The 15,947-nt window shown below is 41.0% G+C and overlaps 1 protein-coding gene and 1 long non-coding RNA gene across 2 annotated transcripts in view; one reads left to right on the top strand and one right to left on the bottom strand.

Annotated features, from left to right (window-relative positions):
• LOC141279842 (uncharacterized) overlaps window positions 1-15,947 on the bottom strand; it is a 190,864-nt gene that overhangs the window by 62,195 nt on the left and 112,722 nt on the right. The gene's annotated exons all lie outside the window — the stretch shown is intronic.
• Window positions 12,439-15,626, top strand: LOC135771788 (uncharacterized). The gene is made up of 3 exons (XR_010543056.2): window positions 12,439-12,670; window positions 12,746-12,895; window positions 15,510-15,626. It is a non-coding gene; the product is annotated as an uncharacterized lncRNA (long non-coding RNA).

Genomic DNA, 15,947 nt, shown 5'->3' with positions numbered 1-15,947 from the left:
TATTTTTGTCCGACTTCAGCTGGCGCTGCAGGCACGTGATTGTGTCATATGGTTTTTAAGTACCGCTAGAGCGTTTCGAGAGTAGCCGGCTAGCTTAGCCGGTGCAGCTTAGCCGGTGCAGCTTCTCCAGAGCGGCTGCCCGGAGTTGTGATGACGTAACAGCTTTACGTGATTGGTCGCCTCATTGATGACAATGATCACGTGAGTTTCAAGTTTAATCCAACCTTTAGTTCCACTAATAAACGTTATAAATTCATGTTTTAAAACAGGAAAAAACACTTTAATATGCTTAAATATGTTATATTGTGTCGTGTATTAAAATAAAAATGAAATTAACAAACTCTGTTGGTATTTTAATAATATAGGCTTGTTTCCCGTTATTTTCGGGTATACAGTATAAGCAGCAATTAAAATATTCGCTATAAAATGTTTCTGGTTGCAACTTTTTATTAAAAGGTTTGTTTTTATCAAATTCAGCTTTTAATTCACTTCATTTGCGATTAAAAACAAGGAAACACGGCGCACACGTCACTACGGCAAGCAGCAGGTGTCCGGCTTGACGGCTCCGTCTTCCGTTCCTCCCTCGACTGCAAGCGGCAAACCTCGCCGATCGGTCTGCGCAGCGCCGGATGATCTCGAACACACCTAAAGTCTATGCCCCATGTGCAAGCAGCAGCTGCCTCATATGCTGAACATTAAAATGGAAAACATACAAATTGAAGAACAGCTTTGTTCAATTTTTGAAACAAACAGCTTATCCATCAATCTTGTGCATAAATACAATCGTCTCTTTTAATAGATTGGTAGGATTAGTATTGAACATGTCGTTGTTTTAGATGATTTTTGAGCAATCTTGTTTAGTTTTGTAATAAATAGGAGTTGATCGGGTTAGTTATGTGCTCTCTAATGTGATATCGTATAGCAGGCGGTTGCGTGATTTAATTTTTTCTCTAACAGTATCACCGGAGTATAAGCCGCATCATTAAAAAATGCGTCATTTAGACGAAATAACATATATAAGTCGCAGTGGACTATACGTCGCGTTTATTCAGAAAATTATTTTAAAAAATCCAAGCCGAAGAACAGACATTTAATCTGGAAAGGCAAGTTATTCAACTAAACAATAGCAGACAGAACAGCAGCCTAAATCGATGTCTGTACATTAAAGTAATATTATCAGTTATTTAAACGATAAACCATAGCATACAGAACTTACCTGGAAGGTTGAATAGGCTAAATGAACTGAACAAGCCAACTAGCGTGAAGTTCGCATACTCGTCATTCCACATCACTGAATCCATTAAATTACATGAATACAGAAGCCGCATATGGCGGACTCTCGCGCTGTAGACGATAATGTTGTCTCTTGCCTTATAAATGTCAAAATTAATTCATACTGACTTAAAAGGCGCACCTGACTGTAAGACGCAGGACCAGCCAAGTTATGAAAAAACAGTGGCTTATAGACCAAAAAATACGGTACTTTCTGTAATATCAAGTTCTTCTTCATTTGTTGGTAAGCTGAGGAATTGAAATTGAAAAGATGTAATTTGAGTTACAGAAACACATCTGGCAAATGAAATCAAGTTGATTGCGATGATAAAGAGTCACCTGATCTCATTGGGATCTTCCTCATATTTGTTATAATTTCTCCATTAGAAGAGCGTGATCAGCAGACATCAGATGATCACAGCCATAACGCTCGTGGCGATGGTGCCGATGATCAGACCCACACTCTATGTCTGAGCTGTGATATGAGACAGAGCTGTGATCAGACTTCATTTCTGATCATGTGACAGTCTTTGTGTCTGTAATGTCTCTCCTTACACACTTACGTGATACAACCTGCAGGTTAAGGAGATGGGTGCTTTTTCCTATGATGTTTGACGCAGTGCACTGATACAAGCCGGATGTGCTGGTGCTGATGTTTCTCAGTGTGACGCTTCCCTGAATCTGATCTGAGAACATCAGCATCAGTTTTTCTTACACATTTCATTCATCTGCACATTCAACATGCACTTTAGATTTCAGTGGAGAAAATAAAGGCCACTTTGAAAATCTAATAACAATGGTCAAACTACCAATGCTGACATGTGTAATCTATAGATATTAGAAAGCTGTTTCTGAGAAAGGCAGTGCATCATGTGGAGTTTTTTTTCTCTCCGTGTGGATTGGCTTTTGCACAAGTTAAACATAAATCTAAATTAATTTAGGAGTTGAGGTAGATTAGGTGGTTTAATTTCAATCGCCAGCCATAACATTTCATAACCTGAACTTCTCTGTGCTGTCATACGTAGTGTCGTGAGGTTGTGCAAAATCGCCCCCACCTGATGTGTTGTGCCAGTGTAAAGATGCAATGCAATGAACCGTTGACGTGAGAGAACTGTTTAGTTCAGACTTTAATGGCAGCGGCATACACAGCAACAACCACATGTGGAGCGTAATCAAAGCACCGCCCTGATCCGCGTGCTTGTGTACAACGTCAGGAATCACGTCACACACCACATACTGCCGCCGCCCATTTTTCCTCCTGAACACAAACGCCGGCACATTTGCCTGCGGGAATAAGGAAAACAAAAGGAAAGCACAAAACAATACAAGGAACACCGGGTGGACCAGCAGTGCAGTGCAACAGCACAAAAGACACTCATGGACACACGCAGAACACCAAGACAACTCAATAACACAACTTAGAATGCAAAGACAGCCCTGATGACTCCAACTAAAAATCCTGAAACTTGACGGGGAGCCTACGAAGACGGCCAGACCACCAGGGAGCCTGCACTGGGATGAAGAGAAAGGGTCCATCTTACGACACGGGACTTCCACCGAACAGGGTAGCCTCCTGGTGCCCGCAGTCGTCAGACCTCGAAAGGAAAGCAGGCTCAGCAATCGCCAAAGGGATATCGGGACCGCATAAGGGAGGACAACAATCTGCACACCGACCTCCCCATCTCTATCCGACACAGCAGCATCGTCACATTGACCCGTGGCACCTGAAAAAGAGTAAACTTTATAGCAGTCAGACAAGCGAACCCTATATGGCGCACGCCGCAGCTGGGAGCCTGTAAACTTATGGACATGGTTCCAACGGTGCATGGTGCAAAGCAAAAGATATCGGCTGTGAGTCCGAGACTTATTGCGGTCACTGTATAAATGCACAAGGTAATCTAAGCTAATGTCTGGGCTAGGTGCACCCCAACTCCAAGGTGCCTTCAACTTCACACTGTAAGGGTGGTTAGACAGACGCTGCTCATACTGCAAGGTAATCAGGTCCCGGTCACATACTGGTAACTGGTCATGCGAGAACTGATTACTCTGCAACAGCATCTCATGGGCTGATGAATACGACTATTCAACCAAGCGACAGCCACAGACAGTAACACAGGGGTAACGGCCCGCAGTGCAGTTCCAGACACAAAATCTCACCTTGTAGCTCCTGGATGGCCTTTTACTAGATATATGGGCCTTTTTATAGACATTTTTAGTATTGCCCACTTCAATGGCCAACCTGTATTGAGCAAGCACGGCATCCTTGGCTAGTGCAGAGAAACCAGGAGCTGGGTCAGTTCTAACTACAGCAAAAGGGCCATCGACTGGATGTAGGTCGACACAGAGGCGTATAAGACCATCCTGCAAAGTATCCCTCCGCTTATCATCAATCAACAATGCAGCTGTGTATGATGTCACACACTCCTGACCAACCAGAATGAATTTATGTTCACGCCTTAGAACATCAGCAGCAAAGGTAGACCCAACTGTCTCTGACGGGTCACCGCTGGACTGTTCAACAGCGAATACCGGGGTCTTCGCCAGTGCAGCAAATTGATGAAATCCTTTACTAGTGAGTTGGATGGCAGAGTTAATGTCCCACGCATAGAAGTACCGGCAGACAACAAGTCTCAACTGATGCACAGAGGGGTGATCTAGCCTAATGTGCAAACCATAAGCAAACCATGCAACACGGACAACAATGCATTCAGTGGTGTTTGACAGTGGTGCATTATGCCATACAACTAAAAGGCCATCATTTGCCATGGTGACAGTGTTCAAATATCTCTTTTCATCTCTCACATTGGTGACTCTCTTCGATGGATGTTTACCCTGCCAAAGATGAGCATGCACCCTGCGGAGATCAGAACACTCTGCCTGAATAGACAGCCGTGTGGCTCTATTAGCAAAGCAGTTGACAAGAAAGTAGTAACATGTGGGCTTGCAGAGAATTGCATGAGGCCAAAGTTGTAATGCGGTGAGAACTAGCCCGGATAGTACCTTGATATCAAACCCACCCCAATATAGTGGTCTATACTGGAGCAACGACAGTCTTACTGAGAGATAAGCATAAATCGCATGCCCAGAGGGCTGCCAGGACCTTTTTCAACACCACAAGAAGATCTTCATGGGTGTTGCCGCAGCAATACAGATCATCCGCAACCTTGGCCACCTCTCCCTGTTGAAGGAGGTCGCCGAGCACCACACAGGCCAATTCTGCCAACGCGGTTTTTGAGCCAGGCATATCTGGGATAAACACAGACACCTTTAAATGGTGTGACCATCCTAAAGTGCTTCATAGATGGCCTGGAAAGTGGGATTTGGTAGAAAGCTTGGGTGAGTTGCGACTAGGGCTGAAACGATTCATTGAGTTACTCGATTAACTTGATTCAAAAAATTCCTCGATGCAAAAATTCTGCCTCGAAGCCTTGTTAAATTCCTATGACACGCACTACACGCCCCGAGATCAGATTCACACGGACCGTGTTCAATGTTCAAAAAGCACATCATAGCGCGTGATACATTTTGAATTTAGTTGGCGCAATGGCGGAGAAGAAATATGTCCATAAACGGCAGAGAGAGAATGTCTAAAGTTTGGGATCATAACATTCTTATCATTACCTTACATTCAGCATCTGAACCAAAAACATCCACTGCTGTTTCACCAAGCGTCGCTGAATCAAGGTAACGTAGCTTTCGCTGATTTTGATCCCATACTGTATTTGTAGCGATGTCGTTATGCGGTTTGACTAGAAATGATGTTTAGCTTTGATGTTTTTAAGTAGTAAACGTATTCACGTTCAATTGCAAGAGAGTATAGCTTAAAAAAGGGCCCCCGCCTTCACACACACGCGGGCAGCCTCGTCTCTCTCTCAAGCGAGTCAGACCGATCGCCCAATGCATCACATATGCTTAACTTTTATGTAGCCACGCAACAATAATTTCAGCATGCATTCATTCACTGTGGGACGTGATGTTGTTATTTTTCGAACGGATTCTTAACCTAAAATGCACCGCAATGCAAGTGATGCAAACCAAATGCAGCGTTCTATTGCAATGAAGCAACTGGTCTGACTGGGGTGTCACTCTTCCTCACGCACAGCACACGTGCACACAAACACAGGTGCACGTACGCGCACACACACAGGTTGTTACCATAGCAAATAGGCTCACCCAAGAAATTATATATTATTGTTAGAAGCCAAATGGTAAATGCTACAGGTGTAGAAATCTACATAAACCAGATATTTACTTTGATGTCAGGATTAGATTACAGCATGAAACCTGTTGTGCATATTAATAAATTAAAGTGCTTAATTGTTGGCACTGGCACTTATAAACACTAAATGGGTAAAAATTGAAATAAATAGGCTTATTTTTTGGAGCCAAATGTCAATACCTCTGTTTTTTTTAAAAATAAAAGCCAAATGCTTGAACATTTTACAGCCACGTCATTTTCGTTATGCATTATTTGTTTTGGTTCTTTAAAATCACACACAAAAATTTTATCCGATTACTCGATTAATCGATCGATTCAGTGCTAGATTAATCGATTACAAAAAGAATCGATAGCTGCAGCCCTAGCTGCAACAATATACCTCCACTGAGCTATCTGACGCAATGTGGCATCAACGTTTGGCATAAGCGAGGGCTGGGGTTTGCTATAAGACCGACATCAGCAAATACCGTGACAAGACGGAAACCCCCATTAGACTTTTGGATGAGAAGTGATGGGTTAACATATTCAACATCGCCGTCAATGTCTTCTGGCTTTCGGAAAACGCCTAGAGATTCCAATGCATCAAACTGAGCTTGCAGATCTTGTAATTGGCCCCTGGAGTACTGTGGGACCCCTCCCTTCCGTTGGGGCGGTTGGACAGGCCCCATGTTCACCCTAGCTTGAAAGGGGCCAGCAGTGCCATTTTAGCCTTTAAACTGTGATAAAAAGACCTCGTTGAATTCCCTATGGACCTTTTGAAACTTCTCTCTAATGTCTGCTGTCATGATGCCGTTAGGGTCTAATGAGATCAGGTCAGAGAACGTTGTAGGGTTGGGCGGACCAGACTTAACACTGGAAGCCTGAAAAGCTTCTGCTATGGTCTGCATGGGTCGTGAGTCTGTAATGTAGGTCATACGAATGCGGCATACGTGATTGTATTTCTTGACGCCCTGTGGAACATTGGTTAAGTTGGGAATTCTGATTTTACCCTAAATCCCCACAAACATCGACGGGGCAAGCCCGTGCTTACAGCCCTCATGTGGCTCGACAGCAAGCTGCTCCCTAACGTATGCTAGTTCTGCTGGAAGCTCCAGTTCAACAAAGTCCCCTGGCCACACAGTTTGAGATGAAGTGGCAAAAAGTACATGAGCACCCCGAATAGCATGTCCATCTTCGTACATCAGATTGTCGCCATACTCCTAAGTGTTTGACCCCACACAGACGTGACGTTTAGCAGGGCGGACACAATGTCATTACATTCTATAAAGGGGATGCCGGCAAGAATGTCCGAATCCAGATTTTCCACCACAAGGTGGAGAGAGAGACCTCATATCCTGGCTTTACATAAAGCAATGTGAATGTGAGTAAAACAAGCCAAGTGAGTGAAACATTTTATCTTAACAATAGTCAGGTTGCCTACTCCCTTATGAAAAATAAACATGCAGTAAAGCTGATGGATTGCCTATTTGTTTACTACAAATACATGTCTAAACTGGTTCTTTTCTAGCATTCCTGGTGTGTTGTTAATTTTTCTCATATTACTTACGTTTAAAGATGATGAATTCTACTGTTTTCTTTTCTCCTCTAAAATAAAAGATTATTTTTTAAAGGAACTAAAGAAATTATTTTAAATTATTGAATATGCAGATGAAAAGTGCAGTTGAAGTTTAAAGCCTTTATTTTCATATGTATAAATGGATTTCTCTGTGACATCATCACTGCTTGCGCACACAACCGAGAGGCAGAAAGAAAGACGTCCCTTGTGTTGTAGGCTAGTAACGGTGTCTGTAAGTCAAAATGTCAAGGAGTTGTTGCGTGGAAAATAGTACCAACAGAACCAGTGCTGGGTGCTGATGTTTAACATACCAGTAGATGCGACTATTACGTTACTAGCCTAACATGATAATTCATACATGTGTGCAGGGGCGTAGCAACCGGGGGGGACGGGGGGTCACGACCCCCCACTTTTACTGTGCGTTCACAAGGCCACCAAGCATCAAAGTGGCCAGAAGTCATACATTTTTAATGAGAGACGGAGGCGAGCTCTGGCGAGCAACAGCGCAGTGCGTCATGTACAGTGTTCTTTGATTTGTTACTTAGATTTGAGTGAACTAACATTCAGCCAATCACAGAGCGTGTCTGCATGAGCTTCAAATCTCTTGTTGCTCTTGTGAAGTTTCGTTTGTTCATTCACTTTTGCTATTACGCCGTCTGGGATAAAATGCACTCCAGAAAATAGCAAAGGACGATTAGCCTACATCATTTTTTCAAACACACGTTAGATAATGTTGCAGTATGGCGTGATGACACAAATTACGCGATAAAGTTTTCATGTTATGATTTAACCTACTGTAGTTAAAATACACTATGGACCTCGTCACGCTGCGCAGGATTCAGCGTGGGTTGCACAGATTAAAATAAGCAGAGTTTAGAGCTAAAATATGGTTTGTTTATCTCAGTTTAATTTTAATTCGAGTTGTGTTGCACCACTTACATTTAAACACAGCTTACAAATCTTATAATATAGATTAAAACTTATTTATGTTAAACCCATCATCTGCGCTGATGAATCTGCCGATGTAATTAAACAGCAACAAATGTTGACGTTGTCATTCATAAAGAAAATAAACCGTTTATGCAGGCAAATGTAATATATTTTTTTGTAGCCTATTATAAATCACTATACATCGGTAATCGATTCTAAAGATCTTATTCAAATAAAAACATTTGACGATCTTTTAAAACAATCAATTGTATTGATTAACGAAGCAATGTGGCAGGAAATATTGCGAAGCTCAGTTATTGTGATATAATGAATGAACAAGATGTGCCGACGCGACGCATTTGTCATGAAGCACCGCCGTGTGTCCGTTCATTGACTGCTCTCAGTTTCTGACTGGAGCGCGTGACAGAGGAGAAGCGCATACGAGCATCGGGAGCTGTCACTGGTAGTGTTAAGTAATATTTTAAACCGTCAAACTCACTCTGTTGAGACGTTATAATAAGCAACCGTAATAAACGCATCTTTGAATAGTGCCACCACGCTCGCGGTGTCTGTTTCTGATGATTTAGCCACATATTTAATTGTAGAAAATGTATTTGAACTCACTGAGATTTAAAACAAAGTTTAAAGTAATGGAGCAACAGGATTAAAGATAATCTAGTTTAATTGTAAAAAGTTGTTTTGATGTTTTGATTCAGGGCCGCTGGAAGTCATTTTGGACAGGGGGTGCTGTGAAAAATTTTTTTTTTAACAAAAACCTATGAGCCTATAGGCCTAAATACATTTTAAAAATAAATACATTTTTACTACTTTATTGTTATATACACTTCAGTGCACACAGCCAGGGTCTGAAACACACAGACATCATCAGTTATCAGATAAATTTATGCGCTATTAATCAGCAGGGGCGTGTCTAGAGGGGGGGCATGGGGTGGCACCGCCCCCCCTTGGAATATGATTGGCCCCCCCTGGTGCCCCCCCTCCAATCTCATTGGGCCAGCTAGATTTACTGTCAACCTGAAAATTCCCACCGCACCATTGGACCAGAGAGCTGTCAATCACTGTTTGATTTGAGACTCCTGCGAACGCGAAGACGAAGCGAGCAGAGTAGTTGCTCGTTTTTAAAACAGGAGGAAAGAGATACCATGACACCCATCACACCATTGGACCAGTTGTCAGACACCCACCATACCATTGGACCAGTTGTCAATCACTGTTTGATTTGACTCGCTCGAACGCGAAGGCGAAGCGAGCACAGTAGTTGCGCGTTTTTAAAACAAGAGGAAAAAGACACCACGACACCCACCGCACAATTGGACCAGTTGTCAATCACTGTTTGATTTGAGACTCGTGCAAACGAGAAGGAGGGCGCCCCGCCACAGACTCAACAGCCGCCACAGACTCAACACTGGCACAAATCAAAAAGATTTTCCATGATTACCATTTACATTTTATTTTACTATTTAAAACGGCTTCATGTGCTTTTGCAAGCGCTCAGCAGCGCCTCTCTCTCTCTCTCTCTCTCTCTCTCTCTCTCTCTCTCTCGCGTGCACGCTTTCTCACTGCTGCGTGCGGAACCTCGACAGTGCCTCTCTAAAACTGAGTGAAGGAGTTAAAAGTTGGCGGTGTTTCCACCTGGGTTCCTCTGTTGTCTTTTCACGTAAAAGTTAACAGCCAACAGATGTTACTGACAGAGAATACGGTTGATCGAGTATTATGACTTAACGAAAGGTTAGTGTTTTCCCCCACACACACAAACACCAGTTCTCTGTGTACGAGCTCTCTCTCTCCCTCCCTATGGTGCGGTATGCGCGCGCACGCTTAACAGTATTCTCTGATATTTTTGAATTTGCGCTGAATTGCTATGCGCGATATACAATAAAACTATCACTCGCATTTAAAATTAAAAGCGCTCATAAACACAATCAGATGAGAAGAGCAACCTTGCATGAGACACACAGGTAATCCGAAATCACCTCGTATCAGCTCTTCAATGTAAATTGTATCAGACAATGTCACATTTAAATTAGGATTTTAGCAGTATAAAGTAACAGCTGGTTGGATTAAACACGAGGTGTTATTGGGTCGTGTTAGTCACTAGCTTAAACTCTTTCTTGTTGTCTGACAACAGAACAGATAATATGTAAAAAATAGCATTCAGTTGTGTTAAAATACAATATAGGCTAATAAACAATGAAAGTCAGATCAGACAGAGTAGAAAAACAAAATCCTGATATGTCAGAATGTTAACTAATACCAGCTACACGCAATGTACTTAAAGGAACAGTTCACTTAATTTAAATGGTCATATACATAAACTTGTTTCAAACCTGTATGAGTTTCTTTCTTCTGCTGAACACAAAAAAGAAAAGAGTTAAGAATGTCTGTAACCAAAATCAGTTGATGGATTCCATTGACTTCATATGTAGGAACAAAATAACATGCAGTCAATGGGGTTCATCAACTTTCTGGCTACTAAGATTCTTCAAAATATTTTATTTTGTGTTCAGCAGAAGAAAAACTCATACAGGTGTGAAATAACTTTAGGATGAGTAAATTATGACAATTTATTTAAAGTGAACTATTCTGGAACAGAACTGTTGTTTAATCCACGCAAAATACAAAAAATTAATACCATCTATATTAGAGCACGTGGCATTGCACAAGAACCATGCTTAATATTTTCTAAACCAGTATTTATTTTCATTTGAATTTTTTGATTGGCCCCCCCTGACTGGTTCTTGGTCCCCCCTGTGCCCCCCCATTTATAAAATCCTGGAATCGCCCCTGTTAATCAGAAGCAGAAATACTTTTAATAATCCCAGGGGAAATTACTTTCGTTATAACTTCAGATAAACATACATAGAACATATTTACATACAACATATAATATTATAACAACATAATATTAATTAAACACAATTTTTAATGTCCATGCGGACGAACATATTTTACTTTCGTTTTTAAATCACACGTCGATTAACAGTGGTAAAATATTCTAACAGTAACATACCTAGTATATTTTTATATAGATCTTTTTTTACTAAATAGTACTATTACTGTCTTTTTTTTAAACTTATAATTCGAACAAAAATAATAATGGGTTTCGTTCTGATATTGTATACTTTTATAAAAAAATACATGGTGTATAATTACATTTTTAGAATATATTAGGCTTTATATAAGGTTTGTACTCTAAAAATTCTTTATTTGTTACAAACAAGAGATAAAGAATTTACAAACGTACCATATCCACAGGTACAGAGTCATTATATACAATAAATTCGTGGGGTAGCATTTAAATTTTTTTAAAAAATAGATGCATTCGTTTAAAGTAAAGCATTTATTTACTTAGCTAAAGCAGCTCTTTACGCCTTCTAACGTCTCATAATCGGTCATCAATTATGTCAAAGAGACTCAATAATAATCTTTTACATTTTAATCCTTTTTTCATATTAAAAAGCGTTTTTGTCCTGCTTCGCATCCATGTATGTGCTAAGCAAACCCGCGTTGTCATCCCGTTAATACTGTATGCGCATTGCGCATAATATCAACGCGCTCTTTACTCTAGCAAAAGACACTCGCGTCGCGCATTGCGCCGGTTGTATAATAGAGTCCAAAGTCTCTCATGAGCTAGGCGACGAATGCCCAGGGAGTTCCGAATTTCTGTGTGGGCATGCATTAGCCAAAGGTGTGTTAGTCTATTCTGGGTCATGGTGCTGCGTACCCATGTCTTCAAAAGACAAGGCAGAGAAAGTGCGCTCGGATGAGGCCACGGAGATGGGTAGGCACAGACAGTAATGAAATTAAAACCCAAAATACACGTAATAACCTACGTGTGTCAAAAATAATCTCCTAAAATATTCATAAGTAATATATAAATTGTGCAGAATATTTTTACTTAAAAGAAATCTCCCACCCGCAGCACCCTCACTTCCCACGGCCATGTTTTGATTAAAGAACTTACTTCCATCTTGAAAATATTAAAAACTTGTAAATACATTGATTTAGGTTTTATTGCTATATTTTCATAAAATGTATGTTGTATTAAATTAGTGTAGATGTAATTTGTATATTTATCAAAATACAAATGTAGTGTAACTGAAATATTGTAACTATCATAAAATATCTTTATTTCATAAAAATAAAGTAGGCTATTGATGGTCTCACATTGGTTTCAAAGTCCTGCAGTATTTTTAAATTGTGAGTATGATTTCACAAAAATAGGTTCATGTAAGCTATCATGGCATGTTCCCAAAATTGCCACTAGGGTGCTGTTAAATGCCAATTGGTATTCTATTTAGAATGTATTATTATGAACATCAGCTTTAGGTCACATTACCATACTGTCCCCCCCACTTTTAAAATGGCTGCTACGCCCCTGCATGTGTGACAGGATTGGCAAAGCCCGTCCTGCTTTTGGATTGGTTGGTCGTCCTGTTCATTGATCGGCCTATCACTGGGCAGGGGGATGTATAAATTTGACTGCGAAGCAGTATGGTGTTATGCGTTACGCCCCTTTCTGCGTCATCTCGAGTCGCCGGTCAGGTATGTGTTGGTTATGTTGGTTGAGGGTTGGTAGTGTGCTGTGTCTTATTAATATTTTCCTTGTCTAGAGTTGTTTATTTGGACATACCTTGCGACTGGTGCTTGGTTGACGTGTTCCCTCTCGGCAGGTAAGTGAAACCGCTCTAATTGGTTTTTCATGTAAATACGGCGTGTGTAATTGCAATGCGTCTGTTTGTGTATAGTTTGAAGTGAGTATGCAGGAGACTTTAACAGTACCGACCGTTGCCTGATGTTACCCAGTGCCGTTGTGTGCTGTGAGATCTCTTTATTCGAGTGAGCCCACGGGTGCACAGTGCTGTGTACGTGATTTGTGGGGAGATCGCACACATACGGTACGTGGTTTTTAAGTTCTAACCAGGGGCGTCATGCACCAATTTTTTTTAAGGGGGCACAGTGTGCAAAGCTCACAGAAATTTGCGCATACACATACATCAAACGAATTATATTATAGAACTTTCAGTCTTTTCCATGGCACTTACATTTCTAACATTCTAAACGCCCCTGCCATAGTGCAAAAACCTCCAAAATTAAAGTGTTGACTAACTTTCATTTCAAATACTATTCAATCGGATTAATTACATATTGGCATCATATTTACATCTGAAACGGCATGTGTTCTATTTACGTTTTGTTTAATGACTTGTTTAATTCTGTCATAAATGCATTTTGCACAACAACTGCATTATCCTATGAAATTAATGTAATTTACATCCATAAAGTATATAAACAACGAAAATGCCATAAGCTATAGCCACGTGATTGATTTTAATGTTCAATAATGATTTAAAAAAATATGTTTAGATAAAATTATTAGAGGAACGGATTTTTGCATTAAATTTTACCTTATATGTTAACATGTGTGATTCCGCGCCCCCGTGAACTCTGGCGAACTTTGGCGTTGTGCCAAGAAGATGAATCTAGAAATCTCTACTTATCAGTGGCGGCGTTTCACGAAAACCTAGGCTATGGTATGGCAAAAATTCTTCGTACAAGGCCATTCTCAAATAACTAATCTATAAAACCACATATGTGTACATATTCCACCAACCTGTACAAAAGCATACTACGACTGCATGTACACTACTGACAACAATGCGGAAGCAATACAAATGAAACAACAACAATAGAACAATAGAAATCATGATTATTTAAAATGCTTTTCAAATAATTCTTAACTAAGCACAACTCCAGCAACAGATAAACTAAAACAAGATAATATCAAAACAAAACATACTGTGACATCCCTTCACAAATCTTGTCACGACAACCGCCAAATCCACTTATAAACACACAATAAAGACTTTTAAATGATGTGATAGAGCACACATAGTTATCCAACACTAAATAAAATTCTTAGTAAAACAGAGCTAAATGCAAAAACAAGTTTTACCTTTTGTAGTCGTGCAGGTTATTCCGCAAGTGGCCATATTCAAAAATGCGCGCAAATAATTAATACAATACACTTCGGCTGCGTTACAATCCCCAGTGGAAGAGAACATATTTATTTATCCACAGAGCAAATCATTTTACTTCTGGAATAATGTATGCAATATGCAAAGCGCGAGTGTGGGCGAGAACCATGAGTCTGTTTAAATGTTAAAACAAAAAAAGGATTTTACTTGCGAAAATAAAGATTGTTAAAGCAGCGGTCATCATGAGACCTCCTGCAGCGCGAACCCCACTATAGATTGTGTTCGACTTCAAGCTGCGCTGTAAGAACGACAGGCTGATGACGTCAAAGTACCGCGAGGGTGACTCGACGAATCATCGGAAGAGTTTGATTTCAAACCGCTGTCGCGGCACGTTGATGTCATCCGCTTGTCGGTTCCAGTGTCATAGCATGAAGTCGAACACACGTGTAAATGATACTTATTAGTGATGTTCCAATGTTTAGATATGTTCTACTGAAAATATTTTAAATTATCTTTAATGAGCTTCATTATAGCCTGTTGATTTCTGGTGTTTTGTCTGAATGCTTGGGTATGGCAACTGCCATACGCAAACGCCGCCCCTGCTAATAAGGTCGAGCAGCAACAGCTAAGCTCGTGAGCGCGCTCAGACGCTGACGTTTGCGGCTGCACCGACTGCCGCCAGAATAAAGTAATGTACACGATCAATACACTATCAAAACTCTGAAATTGACACGGATGCAGCAGAAAATTGATAATTTGGGCATTTTAAACAGATTAAAAGATTAATGGACGCTTTTTTTTATTTTTGAGGTTGCTTGCAAAATCCATTTGGCTCAAAAATCCGAGGGGGCACGTGCCCCCTCAGTTTCAATGGGCATGACGCCTCTGGTTCTAACCGTGCTATAGTTCCAAATGGTAGGTTGTATGTGTCATGGCCCAGTTTCCTTCTCTCTCTTTCTCTACACTCTCACACACACACACACATTGCCCGCTCTCATTACTCTCAGCCGCAGCTGTTTCCACTCTCCCTCTCCACCTGTTCCTCATCTTCTCTCATTTACCCAGGCTTTATCTATCGTGCCCTGTCTTTGTCCTTTGTCAGATTGTTAAGCTATGCAGACGTGTTCGTTTCTGTACTGGAATTATATCTACCATTTCCTGTCCTGTCCTGTCTTGTGTGTGAGGATTACTTTGTTGCTGTTGGAATTACCCCCCTGCGTTTTGTCATACACAGAACTGTGGCTCGAGAGAGACTTGCATTGTACCTGTGTGGTGCTGCTGGCTGGCATCGGTCTCCTCTCGCTCTCTCCGGGTGCCTTGTGAACCCCGCTGCCCTTTTCGTTCTGCTCTGCCACAGAGGACTATTGAGTTATCATTCTCCAGCCACCTGGATATTTTTCTGTTCATCTGTGTCTGTGTTGGTGCCGTTATCTTTTGCCTGTGGCCGCATTAATAAACTGTGACTTTTTTCCCGCTATCCTGCATTTGAGTCCTTCATTCCCATAACAGTATGATACTGTTAATTTTATTATAGATCGTGTTGTCTCGTATCAACGGCTCCTGTTTCCCTGTACACGCTAATCCCAGCGAGCCTGCAGCTTTCTGCCTTATCCTTGTATTTATCTGTGCTTCTGGATCGCTCATTCAACTGGTACGTGTTTTTAAGCGTAATAAACATTTTGTATGTACACTGTTTAATGTGTTTCTATTTTTAACTTTATTACAGACTTGTTGCGTCTATGGGCGATTAACATTTGTACAGTCAGGGCTTCGTGGGAAGTATCGTCCAGAGGGGGTGTGTGTGTGTGTGTGTGTGCGTGTGTGTGCGTGTGTGTGTGCGTGCGCGCGTGCGTGCGTGTGAGTGCGTGCGTTGGTTTATGTGGTTTACGGGGACATGAATAGTGTATAATGACATGTTTATTATGCTATAAAGGTGGTTTACGGGGACACAGACAGTGTCCCCATAAACGGA

This window comes from Paramisgurnus dabryanus, chromosome 8 (assembly GCF_030506205.2).
Source record: "Paramisgurnus dabryanus chromosome 8, PD_genome_1.1, whole genome shotgun sequence".
In the NCBI taxonomy this organism is placed as follows: domain Eukaryota; kingdom Metazoa; phylum Chordata; class Actinopteri; order Cypriniformes; family Cobitidae; genus Paramisgurnus; species Paramisgurnus dabryanus.
Note: the sequence above shows the minus strand (reverse complement) of the source record. Positions and strands in the feature narration are given on the sequence as shown.